This window comes from Pristiophorus japonicus, unplaced genomic scaffold (assembly GCF_044704955.1).
Source record: "Pristiophorus japonicus isolate sPriJap1 unplaced genomic scaffold, sPriJap1.hap1 HAP1_SCAFFOLD_83, whole genome shotgun sequence".
NCBI classification, from domain to species: domain Eukaryota; kingdom Metazoa; phylum Chordata; class Chondrichthyes; family Pristiophoridae; genus Pristiophorus; species Pristiophorus japonicus.
Window position 1 is genome coordinate 1,459,057 of NW_027254751.1, and position 23,880 is coordinate 1,482,936.

The following is a 23,880-nucleotide window of genomic DNA, read 5'->3' on the forward strand; positions in this document are numbered from 1 at the left end:
AGCTTGGGGGAGTAGGAGAGCTTGGGGGAGTAGGAGAGATTGGGAGAGTTGGAGAGCTTGGGGGAGTAGGAGAGCTTGGGGGAGTAGGAGAGCTTTATGGGAATAGGAGAGCTTGGGAGAGTAGGAGAGCTTTGGGGAGTAGGGGAGCTTGTGGGAGTAGGAGCGCTTGGGGGACTAGGAGAGCTTGGGGGATTAGGAGAGCTTGGGGGAGTCAGAGAGCTTGGGGCAGTCGGAGAGCTTGGGGGAGTAAGAGATCTTGGGGGGAGTAGGAGAGCTTGGGCGAGTAGGAGAGCTTGGGGGAGTAAGAGAGCTTGGGGGAGTAAGAGAGCTTGGGGAGTATAAGAGCTTGGAGGAGTAAGAGAGCTTGGGGTAGTGGGAGAGCTTGGGGGAGTATGAGAGCTTGAGGGAGTAGGAGCGCTTGGGGGAGTAGGAGAGTTTGGGAGAGTAGGAGAGATTGGGAGAGTAGGAGAGCTTTAGGGAATAGGAGAGCTTGTGGGAGTAGGAGAGCTTGGGGGAGTAGGAGAGCTTGGGGGAGTATGAGAGCTTGGGGGAGTAGGAGAGCTTGGGCGAGTAGGAGAGCTTGGTGGAGTAGGACAGCTTGGGGGATTACGAGAGCTTGGGGGAGTAGGAGAGCTTGGGGGAGTAGGAGAGCTTGGTAGAGTAGGAGAGCTTGGCGGAGTAGGAGAACTTGGGGCAGTAGGAGAGCTTGGGTGTGTGAGAGAACTTGGGGTGTATGAGAGCTTGGGGGAGTAAGAGAGCCTGCGGGTGTAAGAGAGCTTGGGGAGTAGGATTTTGGGGGAGTCGGGGAGCTTGGGGGTGTAGGAGACCTTGGGCGAGTCGGAGAGCTTTGGGAAGGAAGAGAGCTTGAGGGAGGAACAAAGGTTGGGAGAGAAAGAGAGCTTGGGGGAGTAAGAGAGCTTGGGGAAGTAGGCGAGCTTGGGGGAGTAGTAGAGCTTGTGGGAGTGGGAGAGCTTGGGCGAGTAGGAGAGCTTTTCGGGATTAAGAGAGCTTGAGGCAGGAAGAAAGCTTGGGGGAGAAAGAGAGCTTGGGGGAGTAAGAGAGCTTTGGGGAATAGGAGAGCTTGGGGGAGTAGGAGAGCTTGGGGGAGTAGGAGAGTTTGGGGGAGTAGGAGAGCTTGGGGAGTCGCGGAGCTTGGGGGAGTCGGAGAACTTGTCAGAGTAGGAGAGCTTGGGGTAGTAAGAGAGCTTGTGGAGTAAGAGAGCTTGTGGGAGTAAGAGAGCTTGGGGAAGTGGGAGAGCTTGGCGAAGTAGGAGAGCTTGGGGGAGTAGGTGCGCTTGGCGGAGTAGGAGAGCTTGGGGGAGTAGGAGAGCTTGGGGGAGTAGGAGATCTTGGGGGATTGGAGAGCTTCGGCGAGTAGGAGAGCTTGGGGGAGTAAGAGAGCTTGGTGGAGTAAGAGAGCTTGGTGAGTAAGAGAGCTTGGGGGAGTAAGAGAGATGGGGGAGTGGGAGAGCTTGGGGGAGTATGAGAGCTTGGGGGAGTAGGAGCGCTTGGGGGAGTAGGAGAGCTTGGGTAGTAGGAGAGCTTGGGGGAGTAGGAGAGCTTGGGGGAGTAGGAGAGTTTGGGAGAGTAGGAGAGATTGGGAGAGTAGGAGAGCTTTGGGGAGTAGGAGAGCTTGTGGGAGTAGGAGAGCTTGGGGGAGTAGGAGAGCTTGGGGGAGTATGAGAGCTTGGGAGAGTAGGAGAGCTTGGGCGAGTAGGAGAGCTTGGCGGAGTAGGAGAGCTTGGGGGATTAGGAGAGCTTGGGGGAGTAGGAGAGCTTGGGGGAGTAGGAGAGCGGGGTAGAGTAGGAGAGCTTGGCGGAGTAGGAGAACTTGGGGCAGTAGGAGAGCTTCGGGGAGTAGGAGAGCTTGGGGGAGTAGGAGAGCTGACAGATGTAGGAGATCTAACAGAATTATGAAAGCTTGGGAGAGTAGGAGAGCTTGTGGGAGTAGGAGAGCACATCGGAATTGGAGAGCTGACCGGAGAAGGAGAGCTTTGCAGAGTCGGAGAGCTTGGGGGAGTCGGCGAGCTTGGGGGAGTAGGAGAGCTTGCAGGAGTAGGATAAATTGGCAGTGTCGGAGAGCTTGGTGGAGTAGGAGAGCTTGGGGGATTAGGAGAGCTTGGGGGAGTAGGAGAGCTTGGAGGAGTAGGAGAAATTGGCAGAGTCGGAGAGCTTGGGGGAGTAGCAGTGCTTGGGCGAGTAGGAGAGCTTGGGGGAGTAAGAGAGCTTGGGGGAGTAGGAGATCTTGGGGGAGTAGGAGAGTTTTCTTGGAGTAGGAGAGCTTGGGGGAGTAGGAGAGCTTGGGAGATTAGAAGAGCTTTGGGGAGTAGGGGAGCTTGTGGGTGTAGGAGAGCTTGGGAGAGTAGGAGAGCTTGGGGGATTAGGAGAGCTTTGGGTAGTCAGAGATCTTGGAGCAGTAGGAGAGTTTGGGGGAGTAGGATATCCTGGGAGAGTAGGAGTGCTTGGGCGAGTAGGAGAGCTTGGGGGAGTAAGAGAGCTTGGTGGAGTAAGAGAGCTTGGGGAGTAAGAGAGCTTGGGGGAGTAAAAGAGCTTGGGGGAGTGGGAGAGCTTGCGGGAGTAGGAGAGCTTGGGGGAGTAGGAGCGCTTGGGGGAGTAGGAGAGCTTGGTGGAGTAGGAGATCTTAGGGGAGTAGGAGATCTTGGGGGATTCGGAGAGTTTGGGGGAGTAGGAGAGCTTGGGGGAGCAGGATAGCTTGGGGGAGTAGGAGAGCTTGGGGGATTAGGAGAGCTTGGGAGATTAGGAGAGCTTTGGGGAGTAGGAGAGCTTGTGGGAGTAGGAGAGCTTCGGGGAGTAGGAAAACTTGGGGGAGTAGGAGAGCTTGGGGGATTAGGAGAGCTTGGGGGAGTAGGAGAGCTTGGGGGAGTAGGAGAGCTTGGGGGAGTAGGAGAGCTTGGGAGAGTAGGAGAGCTTGGTGGAGGACAAGAGCTTGGGGGAGTAAGAGAGCTTGGGGGAGTAAGATAGCTTGTGGGAGTAGGAGAGCTTGGGAACCGGTGAGCTTGTGGGAATAGGAGAGCTTTGGGGGAGTACGAGCGCTTGCGGGTGTAGGAGAGCTTGAGGGAGAAGGAGAACTTGGCAGAGTAGGAGAGAGTGGGGGAGTAAGAGATCGTGGGGGAGTAAGAGAGCTTGGTGGAGAAAGAGAGCTTGGGGGAGTAAGAGAGCTTGGGGGAGTAAGAGATCTTGGGGGAGTAAGAGAGCTTGGGGGAGCAAGAGAGCGTGGGGGTGTAAGAGAGCTTGGGGGAGTAGGAGAACTTGGCAGAGTAGGAGACCTTGGGGGAGTTAGAGAGCTTGGGGGAGTAAGAGAGCTTGGGGGAGTAAGAGAGCTTGGGGGAGTAGGAGAGCTTGGGGGAGCAGGAGAGCTTGGGCGAGTAGGAGAGCTTGGGGGAGTAGGAGAGCTTGGGAGAGTTGGAGGGCTTGGGGGAGTAGGAGATCTTGCGGGAGTAGGAGATCTTGGGGGAGTAGGAGTGTTTGAGGGAGTAGGAGAGCTTGGGGGAGTAGGAGAGCTTGGGGGAGTAGGAGAGCTTGGGGGATTAGGAGAGCTTGGGGGAGTAAGAGAGCTTGGGGGAGTAAGAGAGCTTGGTGGAGTAAGAGAGCCTGGGGAGTAGGAGAGCTTGGGCGAGTAGGAGAGCTTGGTGGAGTAGGACAGCTTGGGGGATTACGAGAGCTTCGGGGAGTAGGAGAGCTTGGGGGAGTAGGAGAGCTTGGTAGAGTAGGAGAGCTTGGCGGAGTAGGAGAACTTGGGGCAGTAGGAGAGCTTGGGTGTGTGAGAGAACTTGGGGTGTATGAGAGCTTGGGGGAGTAAGAGAGCCTGCGGGTGTAAGAGAGCTTGGGGAGTAGGATTTTGGGGGAGTCGGGGAGCTTGGGGGTGTAGGAGACCTTGGGCGAGTCGGAGAGCTTTGGGAAGGAAGAGAGCTTGAGGGAGGAACAAAGATTGGGAGAGAAAGAGAGCTTGGGGGAGTAAGAGAGCTTGGGGAAGTAGGCGAGCTTGGGGGAGTAGTAGAGCTTGTGGGAGTGGGAGAGCTTGGGCGAGTAGGAGAGCTTTTCGGGATTAAGAGAGCTTGAGGCAGGAAGAAAGCTTGGGGGAGAAAGAGAGCTTGGGGGAGTAAGAGAGCTTTGGGGAATAGGAGAGCTTGGGGGAGTAGGAGAGCTTGGGGGAGTAGGAGAGTTTGGGGGAGTAGGAGAGCTTGGGGAGTCGCGGAGCTTGGGGGAGTCGGAGAACTTGTCAGAGTAGGAGAGCTTGGGGTAGTAAGAGAGCTTGGGGAATAAGAGAGCTTGTGAGAGTAAGAGAGCTTGGGGAAGTGGGAGAGCTTGGCGAAGTAGGAGAGCTTGGGGGAGTAGGTGCGCTTGGCGGAGTAGGAGAGCTTGGGGGAGTAGGAGAGCTTGGGGGAGTAGGAGATCTTGGGGGAGTAGGAGAGCTTCGGCGAGTAGGAGAGCTTGGGGGAGTAAGAGAGCTTGGTGGAGTAAGAGAGCTTGGTGAGTAAGAGAGCTTGGGGGAGTAAGAGAGCTTGGGGGAGTGGGAGAGCTTGGGGGAGTATGAGAGCTTGGGGGAGTAGGAGCGCTTGGGGGAGTAGGAGAGCTTGGGTAGTAGGAGAGCTTGGGGGAGTAGGAGAGCTTGGGGGAGTAGGAGAGTTTGGGAGAGTAGGAGAGATTGGGAGAGTAGGAGAGCTTTGGGGAGTAGGAGAGCTTGTGGGAGTAGGAGAGCTTGGGGGAGTAGGAGAGCTTGGGGGAGTATAAGAGCTTGGGAGAGTAGGAGAGCTTGGGCGAGTAGGAGAGCTTGGCGGAGTAGGAGAGCTTGGGGGATTAGGAGAGCTTGGGGGAGTAGGAGAGCTTGGGGGAGTAGGAGAGCGGGGTAGAGTAGGAGAGCTTGGCGGAGTAGGAGAACTTGGGGCAGTAGGAGAGCTTAGGGGAGTAGGAGAGCTTGGGGGAGTAGGAGAGCTGACAGATGTAGGAGATCTAACAGAATTATGAAAGCTTGGGACAGTAGGAGAGCTTGTGGGAGTAGGAGAGCACATCGGAATTGGAGAGCTGACCGGAGAAGGAGAGCTTTGCAGAGTCGGAGAGCTTGGGGGAGTCGGCGAGCTTGGGGGAGTAGGAGAGCTTGGAGGAGTAGGATAAATTGGCAGTGTCGGAGAGCTTGGTGGAGTAGGAGAGCTTGGGGGATTAGGAGAGCTTGGGGGAGTAGGAGAGCTTGGAGGAGTAGGAGAAATTGGCAGAGTCGGAGAGCTTGGGGGAGTAGCAGTGCTTGGGCGAGTAGGAGAGCTTGGGGGAGTAAGAGAGCTTGGGGGAGTAGGAGATCTTGGGGGAGTAGGAGAGTTTTCTTGGAGTAGGAGAGCTTGGGGGAGTAGGAGAGCTTGGGAGATTAGAAGAGCTTTGGGGAGTAGGGGAGCTTGTGGGTGTAGGAGAGCTTGGGAGAGTAGGAGAGCTTGGGGGATTAGGAGAGCTTGGGGTAGTCAGAGATCTTGGGGCAGTAGGAGAGTTTGGGGGAGTAGGATATCCTGGGGGAGTAGGAGTGCTTGGGCGAGTAGGAGAGCTTGGGGGAGTAAGAGAGCTTGGTGGAGTAAGAGAGCTTGGGGAGTAAGAGAGCTTGGGTGAGTAAAAGAGCTTGGGGGAGTGGGAGAGCTTGGGGGAGTAGGAGAGCTTGGGGGAGTAGGAGCGCTTGGGGGAGTAGGAGAGCTTGGTGGAGTAGGAGATCTTAGGGGAGTAGGAGATCTTGGGGCATTAGGAGAGTTTGGGGGAGCAGGAGAGCTTGGGGGAGCAGGATAGCTTGGGGGAGTAGGAGAGCTTGGGGGATTAGGAGAGCTTGGGAGATTAGGAGAGCTTTGGGGAGTAGGAGAGCTTCTGGGAGTAGGAGAGCTTCGGGGAGTAGGAAAACTTGGGGGAGTAGGAGAGCTTGGGGGATTACGAGAGCTTGGGGGAGTAGGAGAGCTTGGGGGAGTAGGAGAGCTTGGGGGAGTAGGAGAGCTTGGGAGAGTAGGAGAGCTTGGTGGAGGACGAGAGCTTGGGGGAGTAAGAGAGCTTGGGGGAGTAAGATAGCTTGTGGGAGTAGGAGAGCTTGGGAACCGGTGAGCTTGTGGGAATAGGAGAGCTTTGGGGGAGTACGAGCGCTTGCGGGTGTGGGAGAGCTTGAGGGAGAAGGAGAACTTGGCAGAGTAGGAGAGAGTGGGGGAGTAAGAGATCGTGGGGGAGTAAGAGAGCTTGGTGGAGAAAGAGAGCTTGGGGGAGTAAGAGAGCTTGGGGGAGTAAGAGAGCTTGGGGGAGTAAGAGAGCTTGGGGGAGCAATTGAGCGTGGGGGTGTAAGAGAGCTTGGGGGAGTAGGAGAACTTGGCAGAGTAGGAGACCTTGGGGGAGTTAGAGAGCTTGGGGGAGTAAGAGAGCTTGGGGGACTAAGAGAGCTTGGGGGAGTAGGAGAGCTTGGGGGAGCAGGAGAGCTTGGGCGAGTAGGAGAGCTTGGGGGAGTAGGAGAGCTTGGGAGAGTTGGAGGGCTTGGGGGAGTAGGAGATCTTGCGGGAGTAGGAGAACTTCGGGGAGTAGGAGTGTTTGAGGGAGTAGGAGAGCTTGGGGGAGTAGGAGAGCTTGGGGGAGTAGGAGAGCTTGGGGGATTAGGAGAGCTTGGGGGAGTAAGAGAGCTTGGGGGATTAAGAGAGCTTGGTGGAGTAAGAGAGCCTGGGGAGTAAGAGAGCTTGGGGGAGTAAGAGAGCTTTGGGGAGTGGGAGAGCTTGGGCGAGTATGAGAGCTTGGGGGAGTAGGAGCGCTTGGGGGAGTAGGAGAGCTTGGGTAGTAGGAGAGCTTGGGGGAGTAGGAGAGCTTGGGGGAGTAGGAGAGTTTGGGAGAGTCGGAGAGAGTGGGAGAGTAGGAGAGCTTTGGGGAGTAGGAGAGCTTGTGGGAGTAGGAGAGCTTGGGGGAGTAGGAGAGTTTGGGGGAGAATGAGAGCTTGGGGGAGTAGGAGAGCTTGGGCGAGTAGGAGAGCTTGGTGGAGTAGGAGAGCTTGGGGGATTAGGAGAGCTTGGGGGAGTAGGAGAGCTTGAGGGAGTAGGAGAGCTTGGTAGAATAGGAGAGCTTGGCGGAGTAGGAGAACTTGGGGCAGTAGGAGAGCTTAGGGGAGTAGGAGCGCTTGGGGGAGTAGGAGAGCTTACAGATGTAGGAGACCTTACAGAATTATGAAAGCTTGGGAGAGTAGGAGAGCTTGTGGGAGTAGGAGAGCACACCGGAATTGGAGAGCTGACCGGAGTAGGAGAGCTTTGCGGAGTCGGAGAGCTTGGGGGAGTCGTCGAGCTTGGGGGAGTAGGAGAGCTTGGAGGAGTAGGAGAAATTGGCAGAGTCGGAGAGCTTGGGGGTGTAAGAGAGCTTGGGGGAGTAAGAGAGCTTGGGGGAGTAAGAGAGCTTGGGGCAGTCGGAGATCTTGGCGGAGTAGGAGATCTTGGGGGAGTAGGAGTGCTTGGGCGAGTAGGAGAGCTTGGGGGAGTAAGAGAGCTTTTTGGTGTCAGAAAGCTTGGGGTGTAAGAGAGCTTGGGGGAGTAAGAGAGCTTGGGGGAGTGGGAGAGCTTGGGGGAGTAGGAGAGCTCGGGGGAGTAGGAGCGCTTAAGAGAGTAGGAGAGCTTGTGGGAGTAGGAGAGCTTTGGGGAGTAGGAGAGATTGGGAGAGTATGAGAGATTGGGGGAGCAGGAGATCTTGGGGGAGTAGGAGATCTTGGGGGAGTAGGAGAGTTTTCTTGGAGTAGGAGACCTTGGGGGAGTAGGAGAGCTTGGGAGATTAGAAGAGCTTTGGGGAGTAGGGGAGCTTGTGGGAGTAGGAGAGCTTGGGGGAGTAGGAGAGCTTGGGGGATTAGCAGAGCTTGCGGGAGTCAGAGATCTTGGGGCAGTCGGAGAGTTTGGGGGAGTAGGAGAGCTTGGGGGAGCAGGAGAGCTTGGGCGAGTAGGAGAGCTTGGGGGAGTAGGAGAGCTTGGGAGAGTTGGAGGGCTTGGGGGAGTAGGAGATCTTGCGGGAGTAGGAGATCTTGGGGGAGTAGGAGTATTTGGGGGAGTAGGAGAGCTTGGGGGAGTAGGAGAGCTTGGGGGAGTAGGAGAGCTTGGGGGAGTAGGAGAGCTTGGGAGAGTAGGAGAGCTTTGGGGAGTAGGAGAGCTTGTGGGAGTAGGAGCGCTTGGGGGACTAGGAGAGCTTGGGGGATTAGGAGTGCTTGGGGGAGTAAGAGAGCTTGGGGGAGTAAGAGAGCTTGGTGGAGTAAGAGAGCTTGGGGAGTAAGAGAGCTTGGGGGAGTAAGAGAGCTTGGGGGAGTGGGAGAACCTTGGGGAGTATAAGAGCTTGGGGGAGTAGAGCGCTTGGGGGAGTAGGAGAGCTTGGGTAGTAGGAGAGCTTGGGGGAGTAGGAGAGTTTGGGGGAGTAGGAGAGTTTGGGAGAGTAGGAGAGATTGGGAGAGTAGAAGAGCTTTGGGGAGTAGGAGAGCTTGTGGGAGTAGGAGAGCTAGGGGCAGTAGGAGAGTTTGGGGGAGTAGGATATCCTGGGGGAGTAGGAGTGATTGGGCGAGTAGGAGAGCTTGGGGGAGTAAGCGAGCTTAGTGGAGTAAGAGAGCTTGGGGAGTAAGCGAGCTTGGGGGAGTAAAAGTGCTTGGGGGAGTGGGAGAGCTTGGGGGAGTAGGAGAGCTTGGGGGAGTAGGAGCGCTTGAAGGAATTAGGAGAGCTTGGGGGAGTCTGAGATCTTGGGAGAGTAGGAGATCTTGGGGGAGTAGGAGAGTTTGGGGGAGTAGGAGAGCTTGGGGGAGGAGGAGAGCTTGGGGGAGTAGGAGAGCTTGGGGGATTAGGAGAGCTTGGGAGATTAGGAGAGCTTTGGGGAGTAGGAGAGCTTGTGGGAGTAGGAGAGCTTCGGGGAGTAGGAGAGCTTGGGGGAGTAGGAGAGCTTGGGGGATTAGGAGAGCTTGGGGGAGTAGGAGAGCTTGGGGGAGTAGGAGAGCTTGGGGGAGTAGGAGAGCTTGGGAGAGTAGGAGAGCTTGGTGGAGTAGGAGAGCTTGGGAGAGTAGGAGATCTTGGCGGAGTAGGAGATTTTGGGGCAGTAGGAGAGCTTAGGGGAGTAGGGGAGCTTGGGGGAGTAGGAGAGCTTGGGGGAGGAGGAGAGCTTGGGGGAGTAGGAGAGCTTGGGGGATTAGGAGAGCTTGGGAGATTAGGAGAGCTTTGGGGAGTAGGAGAGCTTGTGGGAGTAGGAGAGCTTCGGGGAGTAGGAGAGCTTGGGGGAGTAGGAGAGCTTGGGGGATTAGGAGAGCTTGGGGGAGTAGGAGAGCTTGGGGGAGTAGGAGAGCTTGGGGGAGTAGGAGAGCTTGGGAGAGTAGGAGAGCTTGGTGGAGTAGGAGAGCTTGGGAGAGTAGGAGATCTTGGCGGAGTAGGAGATTTTGGGGCAGTAGGAGAGCTTAGGGGAGTAGGGGAGCTTGGGGGAGTAGGAGAGCTTGGGGGCGTAGGAGAGATTGGGGGAGTCGGAGAGTTTGGGGGAGTAGGAGAGCTTGGGAGTGTAGGAGAGCTTGGGGGAGTAGGGGAGCTTGTGGGAGTAGGAGAGCTTGGGGGAGTAGGAGAGCTTGGGGGAAAGGAGAGCTTGGGAGAGTAGGAGAGCTTTGGGGAGTAGGGGAGCGTGTGGGAGTAGGAGCGCTGGGGTGACTAGGAGAGCTTGGGGGATTAGGATAGCTTGGGGGAGGAAGAGAGCTTGCGGCAGTAGGCGAGCGTGGGGGAGTAGGAGATCTTGGGGGAGTAGGAGAGATTGGGCGAGTAGGAGAGATTGGGGGAGTAAGAGAGCTTGGTGGAGTAAGAGAGCTTGGGGAGTAAGAGAGCTTGGTGGAGTAAGAGATCTTGGGGGAGTGGGAAAGCTTGGGGGAGTAAGAGAGCTTGGTGGAGTAAGAGAGCTTGGGGAGTAAGAGAGCTTGGTGGAGTAAGAGAGCTTGAGGGAGTGGGAGAGCTTGGGGGAGTATGAGAGCATGGGCGAGAAGGAGAGCTTGGGGGAGTATGAGAGCTTGGGGGAGTAGGAGCGCTTGGGGGAGTAGGGGAGCTTGGGGGAGTAGGAGAGTTTGGAAGAGTAGGAGAGATTGGGAGAGTAGGAGAGCTTTGGGGAGTAGGAGAGCTTGTGGGAGTAGGAGAGCTTGGGGGAGTAGGAGAGCTTGGGGGAGTATGAGAGCTTGGGGGAGTAGGAGAGCTTGGGCGAGTAGGAAAGCTTGGTGGAGTAGGAGAGCTTGGGGGATTAGGAGAGCTTGGGGGCGTAGGAGAGCTTGGGGGAGTAGGAGAGCTTGGTAGAGTAGGAGAGCTTGGCGGAGTAGGAGAACTTGGGGCTGTAGGAGAGCTTAGGGGAGTAGGAGAGCTTGGGGGAGTAGGAGAGCTTACAGATGTAGGAGATCTAACAGAATTATGAAAGCTTGGGAGAGTAGGAGAGCTTGTGGGAGTAGGAGAGCACACCGGAATTGGAGAGCTGACCGGAGTAGGAGAGCTTTGCGGAGTCGGAGAGCTTGGGGGAGTCGGCGAGCTTGGTGGAGTAGGAGAGCTTGGAGGAGTAGGAGAAATTGGCAGAGTCGGAGAGCTTGGGGGAGTAAGAGAGCTTGGGGGAGTAAGAGAGCTTGGGGGAGTAAGAGAGCTTGGGGCAGTCGGAGATCTTGGCGGAGTAGGAAATCTTGGGGGTGTAGCAGTGCTTGGGCGAGTAGGAGAGCTTGGGGGAGTAAGAGAGCTTGGGGGAGTAGGAAATCTTGGGGGAGTAGGAGAGTTTTCTTGGAGTAGGAGAGCTTGGGGGAGTAGGAGAGCTTGGGAGATTAGAAGAGCTTGGAGGAGTGGGAGAGCTTGGGGGAGCAGGAGAGCTTGGGGGAGTAGGAGCGCTTGGGGGAGTAGGAGAGCTTGGGGGAGTAGGAGATCTTGGGTGAGAAGGAGATCTTGGGGGAGTAGGAGAGTTTGGGGGAGTAGGAGAGCTTGGGGGAGTAGGAGAGCTTGGGGGAGTAGGAGAGCTTGGGGGATTAGGAGAGCTTGGGAGATTAGGAGAGCTTTGAGGAGTAAGAGAGCTTGTGGGAGTAGGAGACCATCGGGGAGTAGGAGAACTTGGGGGAGTAGGAGAGCTTGGGCGATTAGGAGAGCTTGGGGGAGTAGGAGAGCTTGGGGGAGTAGGAGAGCTTGGGGGAGTAGGAGAGCTTGGGAGAGTAGGAGAGCTTGGTGGAGTAGGAGAGCTTGGGAGAGTAGGAGAGCTTGGCGGAGTAGGAGATCTTGGGGCAGTAGGAGAGCTTAGGGGAGTAGGAGAGCTTGGGGGAGTAGGAGAGCTTGGGGGGGTAGGAGAGATTGGGGGAGTCGGAGAGCTTGGGGCAGTCGGAGAGCTTGGGAGTGTAGGAGAGCTTGGGGGCGTATGAGAGCTTCGGGCGTATGAGAGCTTGGGGGAGTATGAGAGCTTGGGGTGTATGAGAGCTTGGGTAAGTAGGCGAGCTTGGGGGAGTAGTAGAGCTTGTCGGAGTGGGAGAGCTTGGGCGAGTAGGAGAGCTTGGGGGAGTAAGAGAGCTTGAGGGAGTAGGAGAGCTTGGGGGAGTAGGAGTGCTTGGGGGAGTAGGAGAGCTTGGGGGAGTAGGAGAGTTTGGGTGAGCAGGAGAGCTTGCGGTGATCGCGGAGCTTGGGGGAGTGGGAGAACTTGGTAGAATAGGAGAGCTTGGGGGAGTAACAGAGCTTCGGGAGTAACAGAGTTTGTGGGAGTAAGAGAGCTTGAGGGAGTAAGAGAGCTTGGGGGAGTAAGAGAGCTTGCGGGTGTAAGAGAGCTTGGGGAGTAGGAGAGCTTGGGGGAGTAGGCGAGCTTGGGGGAGTATGAGAGCTTTGGGGAGTAGGAGAGCTTGTGGGAGTAGGAGAGCTTCGGGGAGTAGGAGAGCTTGCGGGAGTAGGAGAGCTTGGGGGATTAGGAGAGCTTTGGAGATTAGGAGAGCTTTGGGGAGTAGGAGAGATTGTGGGAGTATGAGAGCTTGGGGGATTAGGACAGCTTGGGAGATTAGGAGAGCTTTGGGGAGTAGGACAGCTTGTGGGAGTAGGAGAGCTTCGGGGATTAGGAGAGCTTGGGCGAGTAGGAGAGCTTGGGGGAGTAGGAGAGCTTGGGGGATTAGGAGAGCTTGGGGGAGTAGGAGAGCTTGGGGGAGTAGGAGAGCTTGGGAGAGTCGGAGAGCTTGGTGGAGTAGGAGAGCTTGGGAGAGTAGGAGAGCTTGGCGGAGTAGGAGATCTTGGGGCAGTAGGGGAGCTTAGGGGAGTAGGAGAGCTTGGGGGAGTAGGAGAGCTTGGGTGCGTAGGAGAGATTGGGGGAGCCGGAGAGCTTGGAGGAGTAGGAGAGCTTGGGAGTGTAGGAGAGCTTGGTGGCGTATGAGAGCTTGGGGCGTATGAGAGCTTGGGGGAGTATGAGAGCTTGGGGTGTATGAGAGCTTGGGGAAGTAGGCGAGCTTGGGGGAGTAGTAGAGCTTGTGGGAGTGGGAGAGCTTGGGCGAGTAGGAGAGCTTGGGGAAGTAAGAGAGCTTGGGGGAGTAGGAGAGCTTTGGGGAGTAGGAGAGCTTGGGGGAGTAGGAGAGCTTGGGGGAGTAGGAGAGTTTGGGTGAGTAGGAGAGCTTGCGGTGATCGCGGAGCTTGGGGGAGTAGGAGAACTAGGTAGAGTAGGGGAGCTTGGGGGAGTAAGAGAGATTGGGGAGTAAAAGAGTTTGGGGGAGTAAGAGAGATTGAGGGAGTAAGAGAGCTTGGGTGAGTAAGAGAGCTTGCGGGTATAAGAGAGCTTGGGGAGTAGGAGAGCTTGGGGGAGTAGGCGAGCTTGGGGGAGTAGGAGAGCTTTGGGGAGTAGGAGAGCTTGTGGCAGTCGGAGAGCTTCGGGGAGTAGGAGAGCTTGGGGGAGTAGGAGAGCTTGGGGGATTAGGAGAGCTTGGGAGATTAGGAGAGCTTTGGGGAGTAGGAGAGCTTGTGGGAGTAGGAGAGCTTGGGGGATTAGGAGAGCTTGGGAGATTAGGAGAGCTTTCGGGAGTAGGAGAGCTTGGGGGAGTAGGAGAGCTTGGGGGAGGAGGAGAGCTTGGGAGAGTAGGAGAGCTTGGGGGAGCAGGAGAGCTTGGGCGAGTAGGATAGCTTGGGGGAGTAGGAGAGCTTGGGAGAGTTGGAGAGCTTGGGGGAGTAGGAGATCTTGCGGGAGTAGGAGATCTTGGGGGAGTAGGAGAGCTTGGGGGATTAGGAGTGCTTGGGGGAGTAAGAGCGCTTGGGGGAGTAAGAGAGCTTGGTGGAGTAAGAGAGCTTGGGGAGTAAGAGAGCTTGGGGGAGTAAGAGAGCTTGGGGGAGTGGGAGAGCTTGGGGGAGTATGAGAGCTTGGGGGAGTAGAGCGCTTGGGGGAGTAGGAATGCTTGGTTAGTAGTAGAGCTTGGAGGAGTAGGAGAGTTTGGGAGAGTAGGAGAGATTGGGAGAGTAGGAGAGCTTTGGGGAGTAGGAGAGCTTGTGGGAGTAGGAGAGCTTGGGGCAGTAGGAGAGTTTGGGGGAGTAGGATATCCTGGGGGAGTAGGAGCGCTTGGAAGACTATGAGAGCTTGGGGGAATAGGAGTGCTTGGTGGAGTAAGAGAGCTTGGGGGAGTAAGAGAGCTTGGTGGAGTAAGAGAGCTTGCGGAGTAAGAGAGCTTGGGGGAGTAAAAGAGCTTGGGGGAGTGGGAGAGCTTGGGGGAGTAGGAGAGATTGGGGGAGTAGGAGCGCTTGAAGGAATTAGGAGAGCTTGGGGGAGTATGAGATCTTGGGGGAGTAGGAGAGTTTGGGAGAGTAGGAGAGCTTGGGGGAGCAGGAGAGCTTGGGCGAGTAGGATAGCTTGGGGGAGTAGGAGAGCTTGGGAGAGTTGGAGAGCTTGGGGGAGTAGGAGATCTTGCGGGAGTAGGAGATCTTGGGGGAGTAGGAGAGCTTGGGGGATTAGGAGTGCTTGGGGGAGTAAGAGAGCTTGGGGGAGTAAGAGAGCTTGGTGGAGTAAGAGAGCTTGGGGAGTAAGAGAGCTTGGGGGAGTAAGAGAGCTTGGGGGAGTGGGAGAGCTTGGGGGAGTATGAGAGCTTGGGGGAGTAGAGCGCTTGGGGGAGTAGGAAAGCTTGGGTAGTAGGAGAGCTTGGGGGAGTAGGGGAGCTTGGGGGAGTAGGAGAGTTTGGGAGAGTAGGAGAGATTGGGAGAGTAGGAGAGCTTTGGGGAGTAGGAGAGCTTGTGGGAGTAGGAGAGCTTGGGGCAGTAGGAGAGTTTGGGGGAGTAGGATATCCTGGGGGAGTAGGAGCGCTTGGGGGACTATGAGAGCTTGGGGGATTAGGAGTGCTTGGTGGAGTAAGAGAGCTTGGGGGAGTAAGAGAGCTTGGTGGAGTAAGAGAGCTTGCGGAGTAAGAGAGCTTGGGGGAGTAAGAGAGCTTGGGGGAGTGGGAGAGCTTGGGGGAGTAGGAGAGCTTGGGGGAGTAGGAGCGCATGAAGGAATTAGGAGAGCTTGGGGGAGTATGAGATCTTGGGGGAGTAGGAGAGTTTGGGGGAGTAGGAGAGCTTGGGGGAGTAAGAGAGCTTGGTGGAGTAAGAGACCTTGGGGAGTAAGAGAGCTTGGGAGAGTAAAAGTGCTTGGGGGAGTGGGAGAGCTTGGGGGAGTAGGAGAGCTTGGGGGAGTAGGAGCGCTTGAAGGAATTAGGAGAGCTTGGGGGAGTATGAGATCTTGGGGGAGTAGGAGAGTTTGGGGGAGTAGGAGAGCTTGGGGGATTAGGCGAGCTTGGGAGATTAGGAGAGCTTTGGGGAGTAGGAGAGCTTGGGGGAGTAGGAGAGCTTCAGAGAGTAGGAGAGCTTGGTGGAGTAGGAGAGCTTGGGAGAGTAGGAGAGCTTGGCGGAGTAGGAGATCTTGGGGCAGTAGGAGAGCTTAGGGGAGTAGGAGAGCTTGGGGGTGTAGGAGAGCTTGGGGGCGTAGGAGAGATTGGGGGAGTCGGAGAGCTTGGGGGAGTAGGAGAGCTTGGGAGTGTAGGAGAGCTTGGGGCAGTAGGGAAGCTTGTGGGAGTAGGAGAGCTTGGGGGTGTAGGAGAGCTTGGTGGAGTAGGAGAGCTTGGGAGAGTAGGAGAGCTTTGGGGAGTAGGGGAGCTTGTGGGAGTAGGAGCGCTTGGGGGACTAGGAGAGCTTGGGGGATTTGTAGAGCTTGGGGGAGTAAGAGAGCTTGGGGCAGTAGGCGAGCGTGGGGAGTAGGAGATCTTGGGGGAGTAGGAGAAATTGGGCGAGTAGGAGAGATTGGGGGAGTAAGAGAGCTTGGTGGAGTAAGAGAGCTTGGGGAGTAAGAGAGCTTGGTGGAGTAAGAGATCTTGGGGGAGTGGGATAGCTTGGGGGAGCATGAGAGCTTGGGCGAATAGGAGAGCTTGGGGGAGTAAGAGAGCTTGGGGGAGTGGGAGAGCTTGGGGGAGTATGAGAGCTTGGGGGAGTAGGAGCGCTTGGGGGAGTAGGAGAGCTTGGGGGAGTAGGAGAGTTTGGGAGAGTAGGAGAGATTGGGAGAGTAGGAGAGCTTTGGGGAGTAGGAGAGCTTGTGGGAGTAGGAGAGCTTGGGGGAGTAGGAGAGCTTGGGGGAGTATGAGAGCTTGGGGGAGTAGGAGAGCTTGGGCGAGTAGGAAAGCTTGGTGGAGTAGGAGAGCTTTGGGGATTAGGAGAGCTTGGGGGAGTAGGAGAGCTTGGGGGAGTAGGAGAGCTTGGTAGAGAAGGAGAGCTTGGCGGAGTGAGAGAACTTGGGGCAGTAGGAGAGCTTAGGGGAGTAGGAGAGCTTGGGGGAGTAGGAGAGCTTACAGATGTAGGAGATCTAACAGAATTATGAAAGCTTGGGAGAGTAGGAGAGCTTGTGGGAGTAGGAGAGCACACCGGAATTGGAGAGCTGACCGGAGTAGGAGAGCTTGGCGGAGTAGGAGATCTTGGGGCAGTAGGAGAACTTAGGGGAGCAGGAGAGCTTGGGCGAGTAGGAGAGCTTGGGGGCGTAGGAGAGATTGGGGGAGTCGGAGAGCTTGGGGGAGTAAGAGAGCTTGAGGGAGTAAGAGAGCTTGGGGGAGTAAGAGAGATGCGGGTGTAAGAGAGCTTGGGGAGTAGGAGAGCTTGGGGGAGTAGGAGAGCTTTTGGGAGTAGGAGAGCTTGTGGGAGTAAGAGAGATATTTGGAGTCAGAAAGCTTGGGGAGTAAGAGAGCTTGGGGGTGTAAGAGAGCTTGGGGGAGTGGGAGAGCTTGGGGGAGTAGGAGAGCTCGGGGGAGTAGAAGCGCTTGGGAGAGTAGGAGAGCTTGGGGGAGTAGGAGAGCGTTGGGGAGCAGGAGAGCTTGGGAGAGTCGGAGAGATTGGGGGAGTAGGAGATCTTGGGGGAGTAGGAGATCTTGGTGGAGTAGGAGAGTTTTCTTGGAGTAGGAGACCTTGGGGGAGTAGGAGAGCTTGGGAGATTAGAAGAGATTTGGGGAGTAGGGGAGCTTGTGGGAGTAGGAGAGCTTGGGGGAGTAGGAGAGCTTGGGGGATTAGGAGAGCTTGGGGGAGTCAGAGATCTTGGGGCAGTAGGAGAGTTTGGGGGAGTAGGAGAGCTTGGAGGAGCAGGAGAGCTTGGGCGAGTAGGAGAGCTTGGGGGAGTAGGAGAGCTTGGGAGAGATGGTGGGCTTGGGGGAGTAGGAGATCTTGCGGGAGTAGGAGATCTTGGGGGAGTAGGAGTATTTGGGGGAGTTGGAGAGCTTGGCGGAGTAGGAGAGATTGGGGGAGTAGGAGAGCTTGTGGGAGCAGGAGAGCTTGGGAGAGTAGGAGAGCTTTGGGGAGTAGGGGAGCTTGTGGGAGTAGGAGCGCTTGGGGGACTAGGAGAGCTTGGGGATTAGGAGTGCTTGGGGGAGTAAGAGAGCTTGGGGGAGTAAGAGAGCTTGGTGGAGTAAGAGAGCTTGGGGAGTAAGAGAGCTTGGGGGAGTAAGAGAGCTTGGGGGAGTGGGAGAGCTTGGGGGAGTATGAGAGCTTGGGGGAGTAGAGCGCTTGGGGGAGTAGGAGAGCTTGGGTAGTAGGAGAGCTTCGGGGAGTAGGAGAGCTTGGGGGAGGGAGTAGGAGAGTTTGGGAGAGTAGGAGAGATTGGGAGAGTAGGAGATCTTTGCGGAGTAGGAGAGCTTGTGGGAGTAGGAGAGCTTGGGGGAGTAGGAGAGCTTGGGGGAGTCAGAGATCTTGGGGCAGTAGGAGAGTTTGGGGGAGTAGGATATCCTGGGGGAGTAGGAGTGCTTGAGCGAGTAGGAGAGCTTGGGGGAGTAAGAGAGCTTGGTGGAGTAAGAGAGCTTGGGGAGTAAGAGCGCTTGGGGGAGTAAAAGAGCTTGGGGGAGTGGGAGAGCATGGGGGAGTAGGAGAGCTTGGGGGAGTAGGAGAGCTTGGGAGAGTAGGAGAGCTTTGGGGAGTAGGGGAGCTTGTGGGAGTAGGAGCGCTTGGGGGACTAGGAGAGCTTGGGGGATTAGGAGAGCTTGGGGGAGTAAGAGAGCTTGGGGGAGTAAGAGATCTTGGTGGAGTAAGAGAGCTTGGGGAGTAAGAGAGCTTGGGGGAGTAAGAGAGCTTGGGGGAGTGGGAGAGCTTGGGGGAGTAGGAGAGCTTGGGGGATTAGGAGAGCTTGGGGGAGTAGGAGAGCTTGCGGGAGTAGGAGAGCTTGGTAGAGTAGGAGAGCTTGGCGGAGTAGGAGAACGTGGGGCAGTAGGAGAGCTTAGGGGAGTAGGAGATCTTGGGGGAGTAGGAGAGCTTAGAGATGTAGGAGATCTAACAGAATTATGAAAGCTTGGGAGAGTAGGAGAGTTGTGGGAGTAGGAGAGCACACCGGAATTGGAGAGCTGACCGGAGTAGGAGAGCTTTGCGGAGTCGGAGAGCATGGTGGAGTCGGCGAGCTTGGGGGAGTAGGAGAGCTTGGAGGAGTCGGAGAAATTGGCAGAGTCGGAGAGCTTGGGGGAGTAAGAGAGCTTGGGGGAGTAAGAGAGCTTGGGGCAGTCGGAGATCTTGGCGGAGTAGGAGATCTTGGGGGAGTAGGAGTGCTTGGGCGAGTAGGAGAGCTTGGGGGAGTAAGAGAGCTTTTTGGAGTCAGAAAGCTTGGGGAGTAAGAGAGCTTGGGGGAGTAGGAGAGCTTGGGTAGTAGGAGAGCTTGGGGGAGTAGGAGAGTTTGGGAGAGTAGGAGAGACTGGGAGAGTAGGAGAGCTTTGGGGTGTAGGAGAGCTTGTGGGAGTAGGAGAGCTTGGGGGAGTAGGAGAGCTTGGGGGAGAATGAGAGCTTGGGGGATTAGGAGAGCTTGGGGGAGTAGGAGAGCTTGGTAGAGTAGGAGAGCTTGGCGGAGTAGGAGAACTTGGGGCAGTAGGAGAGCTTAGGGGAGTACGAGAGCTTGGGGGAGTAGGAGAGCTTACAGATGTAGGAGATCTAACAGAATTATGAAAGCTTGGGAGAGTAGGAGAGCTTGTGGGAGTAGGAGAGCACACCGGAATTGGAGAGCTGACCGGAGTCGGAGAGCTTTGCAGAGTCGGAGAGCTTGGGGGAGTCGGCGAGCTTGGGGGAGTAGGAGAGCTTGGAGGAGTAGGAGAAATTGGCAGAGTCGGAGAGCCTGGGGGAGTAAGAGAGCTTGGGGGAGTAAGAGAGCTTGGGGGAGTAAGAGAGCTTGGGGCAGTCGGAGATCTTGGCGGAGTAGGAGATCTTGGGGGAGTAGGAGTGCTTGGGCGAGTAGGAGAGCTTTGGGGAGTAAGAGAGCTTTTTGGAGTCAGAAAGCTTGGGGAGTAAGAGAGCTTGTGGGAGTAGGAGAGCTTCGGGGAGTAGGAGAGCTTGGGGGAGTAGGAGAGCTTGGGGGATTAGGAGAGCTTGGGGGAGTAGGAGAGCTTGGGGGAGTAGGAGAGCTTGGGAGAGTAGGAGAGCTAGGTGGAGTAGGAGAGCTTGGGAGAGTCGGAGAGCTTGGCGGAGAAGGAGATCTTGGGGCAGTAGGAGAGCTTCGGGGAGTAGGAGAGCTTGGGGGAGTAGGAGAGCTTGGGGGCGTAGGGGAGATTGGGGGAGCCGGAGAGCTTGGGGGAGTCGGAGAGCTTGGGAGTGTAGGAGAGCTTGGGGGCGTATGAGAGCTTGGGGCGTATGAGAGCTTGAGGGAGTATGAGAGCTTGGGGTGTATGAGAGCTTGGGGAAGTAGGCGAGCTTGGGGGAGTAGTAGAGCTTGTGGGAGTGGTAGAGCTTGGGCGAGTAGGAGAGCTTGGGGGAGTAAGAGAGCTTGGGGGAGTAGGAGAGCTTGGGGGAGTAGGAGAGCTTGGGGGAGTAGGAGAGTTTGGGTGAGTACGAGAGCTTGCGGTGATCGCGGAGCTTGGGGGAGTATGAGAACTTGGTCGAGTAGGAGAGCTTGGGGGAGTAAGAGAGCTTGGGGAGTAACAGAGTTTGGGGGAGTAAGAGAGCTTGAGGGAGTAAGAGAGCTTGGGGGAGTAAGAGAGCTTGCGGGTGTAAGAGAGCTTGGGGAGTAGGAGAGCTTGGGGGAGTAGGCGAGCTTGGGGGAGTCGGAGACCTTGGGCGAGTAGGAGATCTTGGGGGAGGACGAGAGATTGGGAGAGTAAGAGAGCTTGGGGGAGTAAGATAGCTTGTGGGAGTAGGAGAGCTTGGGAACCGGTGAGCTTGTGGGAATAGGAGAGCTTTGGGGAGCGCTTGCGGGTGTAGGAGAGCTTGAGGGAGAAGGAGAACTTGGCAGAGTCGGAGAGAGTGGGGGAGTAAGAGATCGTGGGGGAGTAAGAGAGCTTGGTGGAGAAAGAGAGCTTGGGGAATAAGAGAGCTTGAAAGAGTAAGAGAGCTTGGGGGAGTAAGAGAGCGTGGGGGTGTAAGAGAGCTTGGGGGAGTAGGAGAAATTGGCAGAGTAGGAGACCTTGGGGGAGTTAGAGAGCTTGGGGGAGTAAGAGAGCTTGGGGGAGTAAGAGAGCTTGGGGGAGTAGGAGAGCTTGGGGGAGAAGGAGAGCTTGGGCGAGTAGGAGAGCTTGGGGGAGTAGGAGAGCTTGGGAGAGTTGGAGGGCTTGGGGGAGTAGGAGATCTTGCGGAAGTAGGAGATCTTGGGGGAGTAGGAGTGTTTGGGGGAGTAGGAGAGCTCGGGGGAGTAGGAGAGCTTGGGGGAGTAGGAGAGCTTGTGGGAGTAGGAGAGCTTGGGGGAGTAGGAGAGCTTGGGGGAGAATGAGAGCTTGGGGGATTAGGAGATCTTGGGCGAGTAGGAGAGCTTGGTGGAGTAGGAGAGCTTGAGGGATTAGGAGAGCTTGGGGGAGTAGGAGAGCTTGGGGGAGTAGGAGAGCTTGGTAGAGTAGGAGAGCTTGGCGGAGTAGGAGAACTTGGGGCAGTAGGAGAGCTGAGGGGAGTAGGAGAGCTTGGGGGAGTAGGAGAGCTTACAGATGTAGGAGATCTAACAGAATTATGAAAGCTTGGGTGAGTAGGAGAGCTTGTGGGAGTAGGAGAGCACACCGGAATTGGAGAGCTGACCGGAGTAGGAGAGCTTTGCGGAGTCGGAGAGCTTGGGGGAGTCGGCGAGCTTGGGGGAGTAGGAGAGCTTGGAGGAGTAGGAGAAATTGGCAGAGTCGGAGAGCTTGGGGGAGTAAAAGAGCTTGGAGGAGTAAGAGAGCTTGGGGGAGTATGAGAGCTTGGGGCAGTCGGAGATCTTGGTGGAGTAGGAGATCTTGGGGGAGTAGGACTGCTTGGGCGAGTAGGAGAGCTTGGGGGAGTAAGAGAGCTTTTTGGAGTCAGAAAGCTTGGGGAGTAAGAGAGCTTGGGGCAGTAAGAGAGCTTGGGGGAGTGGGAGAGCTTGGGGGAGTTGGAGAGCTCGGGGGATAAGGAGCGCTTGGGAGAGTGGAGAGCTTGGGGGAGTAGGAGAGCTTTGGGGAGTAGGAGAGCTTGGGAGAGTCGGAGAGATTGGGGGAGTAGGAGATCTTGGGGGAGTAGGAGATCTTGGGGGAGTAGGAGAGTTTTCTTGGAGTAGGAGACCTTGGGGGAGTAGGAGAGCTTGGGAGATTAGAAGAGCTTTGGGGTGTAGGGGAGCTTGTGGGAGTAGGAGAGCTTGGGGGAGTAGGAGAGCTTGGGGGATTAGGAGAGCTTGGGGGAGTCAGAGATCTTGGGGCAGTAGGAGAGTTTGGGGGAGTAGGAGAGCTTGGGGGAGCAGGAGAGCTTGGCCGAGTAGGAGAGCTTGGGGGAGTAGGAGAGCTTGGGAGAGTTGGAGGGCTTGGGGGAGTAGGAGATCTTGCGGGAGTAGGAGATCTTGGGGGAGTAGGAGTATTTGGGGGAGTAGGAGAGCTTGGGGGAGTAGGAGCGCTTGGGGGAGTAGGAGAGCTTGGGGGAGTAGGAGAGCTTGGGAGAGTAGGAGAGCTTGGGGGATTAGGAGTGCTTGGGGGAGTAAGAGAGCTTGGGGGAGTAAGAGAGCTTGGTGGAGTAAGAGAGCTTGGGGAGTAAGAGAGCTTGAGGGAGTAAGAGAGCTTGGGGGAGTGGGAGAGCTTGGGGGAGTATGAGAGCTTGGGGGAGTAGAGCGCTTGGGGGAGTAGGAGAGCTTGGTTAGTAGGAGAGCTTGGGGGAGTAGGAGAGTTTGGGAGAGTAGGAGAGATTGGGAGAGTAGGAGAGATTTGGGGAGTAGGAGAGCTTGTGGGAGTAGGAGAGCTTGGGGGAGTAGGAGAGCTTGGGGGAGTCAGAGATCTTGAGGCAGTAGGAGAGTTTGGGGGAGTAGGATATCCTGGGGGAGTAGGAGTGCTTGGGCGAGTAGGAGAGCTTGGGGGAGTAAGAGAGCTTGGTGGAGTAAGAGAGTTTGGGGAGTAAGAGCGCTTGGGGGAGCAAAAGAGCCTGGGGGAGTAGGAGAGCTTGGGGGAGTAGGAGAGCTTGGGGGAGTAGGAGCGCTTGGGGGAGTAGGAGAGCTTGGGGAAGTATGAGATCTTGGGGGAGTAGGAGATCTTGGGGGAATAGGAGAGTTTGGGGGAGTAGGAGAGCTTGCGGGAGTAGGAGAGCTTGGGGGAGTAGGAGAGCTTGGGGGATTAGGAGAGCTTGGGAGATTAGGAGAGCTTTGGGGAGTAGGGGAACTTGTGGGAGTAGGAGAGCTTCGGGGAGTAGGAGAGCTTGGGGGAGTAGGAGAGCTTGGGGGATTAGGAGAGCTTGGGGGAGTAGGAGTGCTTGGGGGAGTAGGAGAGCTTGTGGGAGTAGGAGAGCTTGGGAGAGTAGGAGAGCTTGGTGGAGTAGGAGAGCTTGGGAGAGTAGGAGAGCTTGGCGGAGTAGCAGATCTTGGGGCAGTAGGGGAGCTTGTGGGAGTAGGAGCGCTTGGGGGACTAGGAGAGCTTGGGGGATTAGGAGAGCTTGGGGGAGTAAGAGAGCTTGGGGCAGTAGGCGAGCGTCGGGGGGTAGGAGATCTTGGGGGAGTAGGAGAGCTTGGGCGAGTAGGAGAGCTTGGGGGAGTAAGAGAGCTTGGTGGAGTAAGAGAGCTTGAGGAGTAAGAGAGCTTGGTGGAGTAAGAGAGCTTGGGGGAGTATGAGAGCTTGGGGGAGTATGAGAGATTGGGGGAGTAGGAGAGCTTGGGCGAGTAGGAGAGCTTGGTGGAGTAGGAGAGCTTGGGGGATTAGGAGACCTTGGGGGAGTTGGAGGGCTTGGGGGAGTAGGAGATCTTGCGGAAGTAGGAGATCTTGGGGGAGTAGGAGTGTTTGGGGGAGTAGGAGAGCTCGGGGGAGTAGGAGAGCTTGGGGGAGTAGGAGAGCTTGTGGGAGTAGGAGAGCTTGGGGGAGTAGGAGAGCTTGGGGGAGAATGAGAGCTTGGGGGATTAGGAGATCTTGGGCGAGTAGGAGAGCTTGGTGGAGTAGGAGAGCTTGAGGGATTAGGAGAGCTTGGGGGAGTAGGAGAGCTTGGGGGAGTAGGAGAGCTTGGTAGAGTAGGAGAGCTTGGCGGAGTAGGAGAACTTGGGGCAGTAGGAGAGCTGAGGGGAGTAGGAGAGCTTGGGGGAGTAGGAGAGCTTACAGATGTAGGAGATCTAACAGAATTATGAAAGCTTGGGTGAGTAGGAGAGCTTGTGGGAGTAGGAGAGCACACCGGAATTGGAGAGCTGACCGGAGTAGGAGAGCTTTGCGGAGTCGGAGAGCTTGGGGGAGTCGGCGAGCTTGGGGGAGTAGGAGAGCTTGGAGGAGTAGGAGAAATTGGCAGAGTCGGAGAGCTTGGGGGAGTAAAAGAGCTTGGGGGAGTAAGAGACCTTGGGGGAGTATGAGAGCTTGGGGCAGTCGGAGATCTTGGTGGAGTAGGAGATCTTGGGGGAGTAGGACTGCTTGGGCGAGTAGGAGAGCTTGGGGGAGTAAGAGAGCTTTTTGGAGTCAGAAAGCTTGGGGAGTAAGAGAGCTTGGGGGAGTAAGAGAGCTTGGGGGAGTGGGAGAGCTTGGGGGAGTTGGAGAGCTCGGGGGAGTAGGAGCGCTTGGGAGAGTGGAGAGCTTGGGGGAGTAGGAGAGCTTTGGGGAGTAGGAGAGCTTGGGAGAGTCGGAGAGATTGGGGGAGTAGGAGATCTTGGGGGAGTAGGAGATCTTGGGGGAGTAGGAGAGTTTTATTGGAGTAGGAGACCTTGGGGGAGTAGGAGAGCTTGGGAGATTAGAAGAGCTTTGGGGTGTAGGGGAGCTTGTGGGAGTAGGAGAGCTTGGGGGAGTAGGAGAGCTTGGGGGATTAGGAGAGCTTGGGGGAGTCAGAGATCTTGGGGCAGTAGGAGAGTTTGGGGGAGTAGGAGAGCTTGGGGGAGCAGGAGAGCTTGGCCGAGTAGGAGAGCTTGGGGGAGTAGGAGAGCTTGGGAGAGTAGGAGAGCTTGGGGGATTAGGAGAGCTTGGGGGAGTCAGAGATCTTGGGGCAGTAGGAGAGTTTGGGGGAGTAGGAGAGCTTGGGGGAGCAGGAGAGCTTGGCCGAGTAGGAGAGCTTGGGGGAGTAGGAGAGCTTGGGA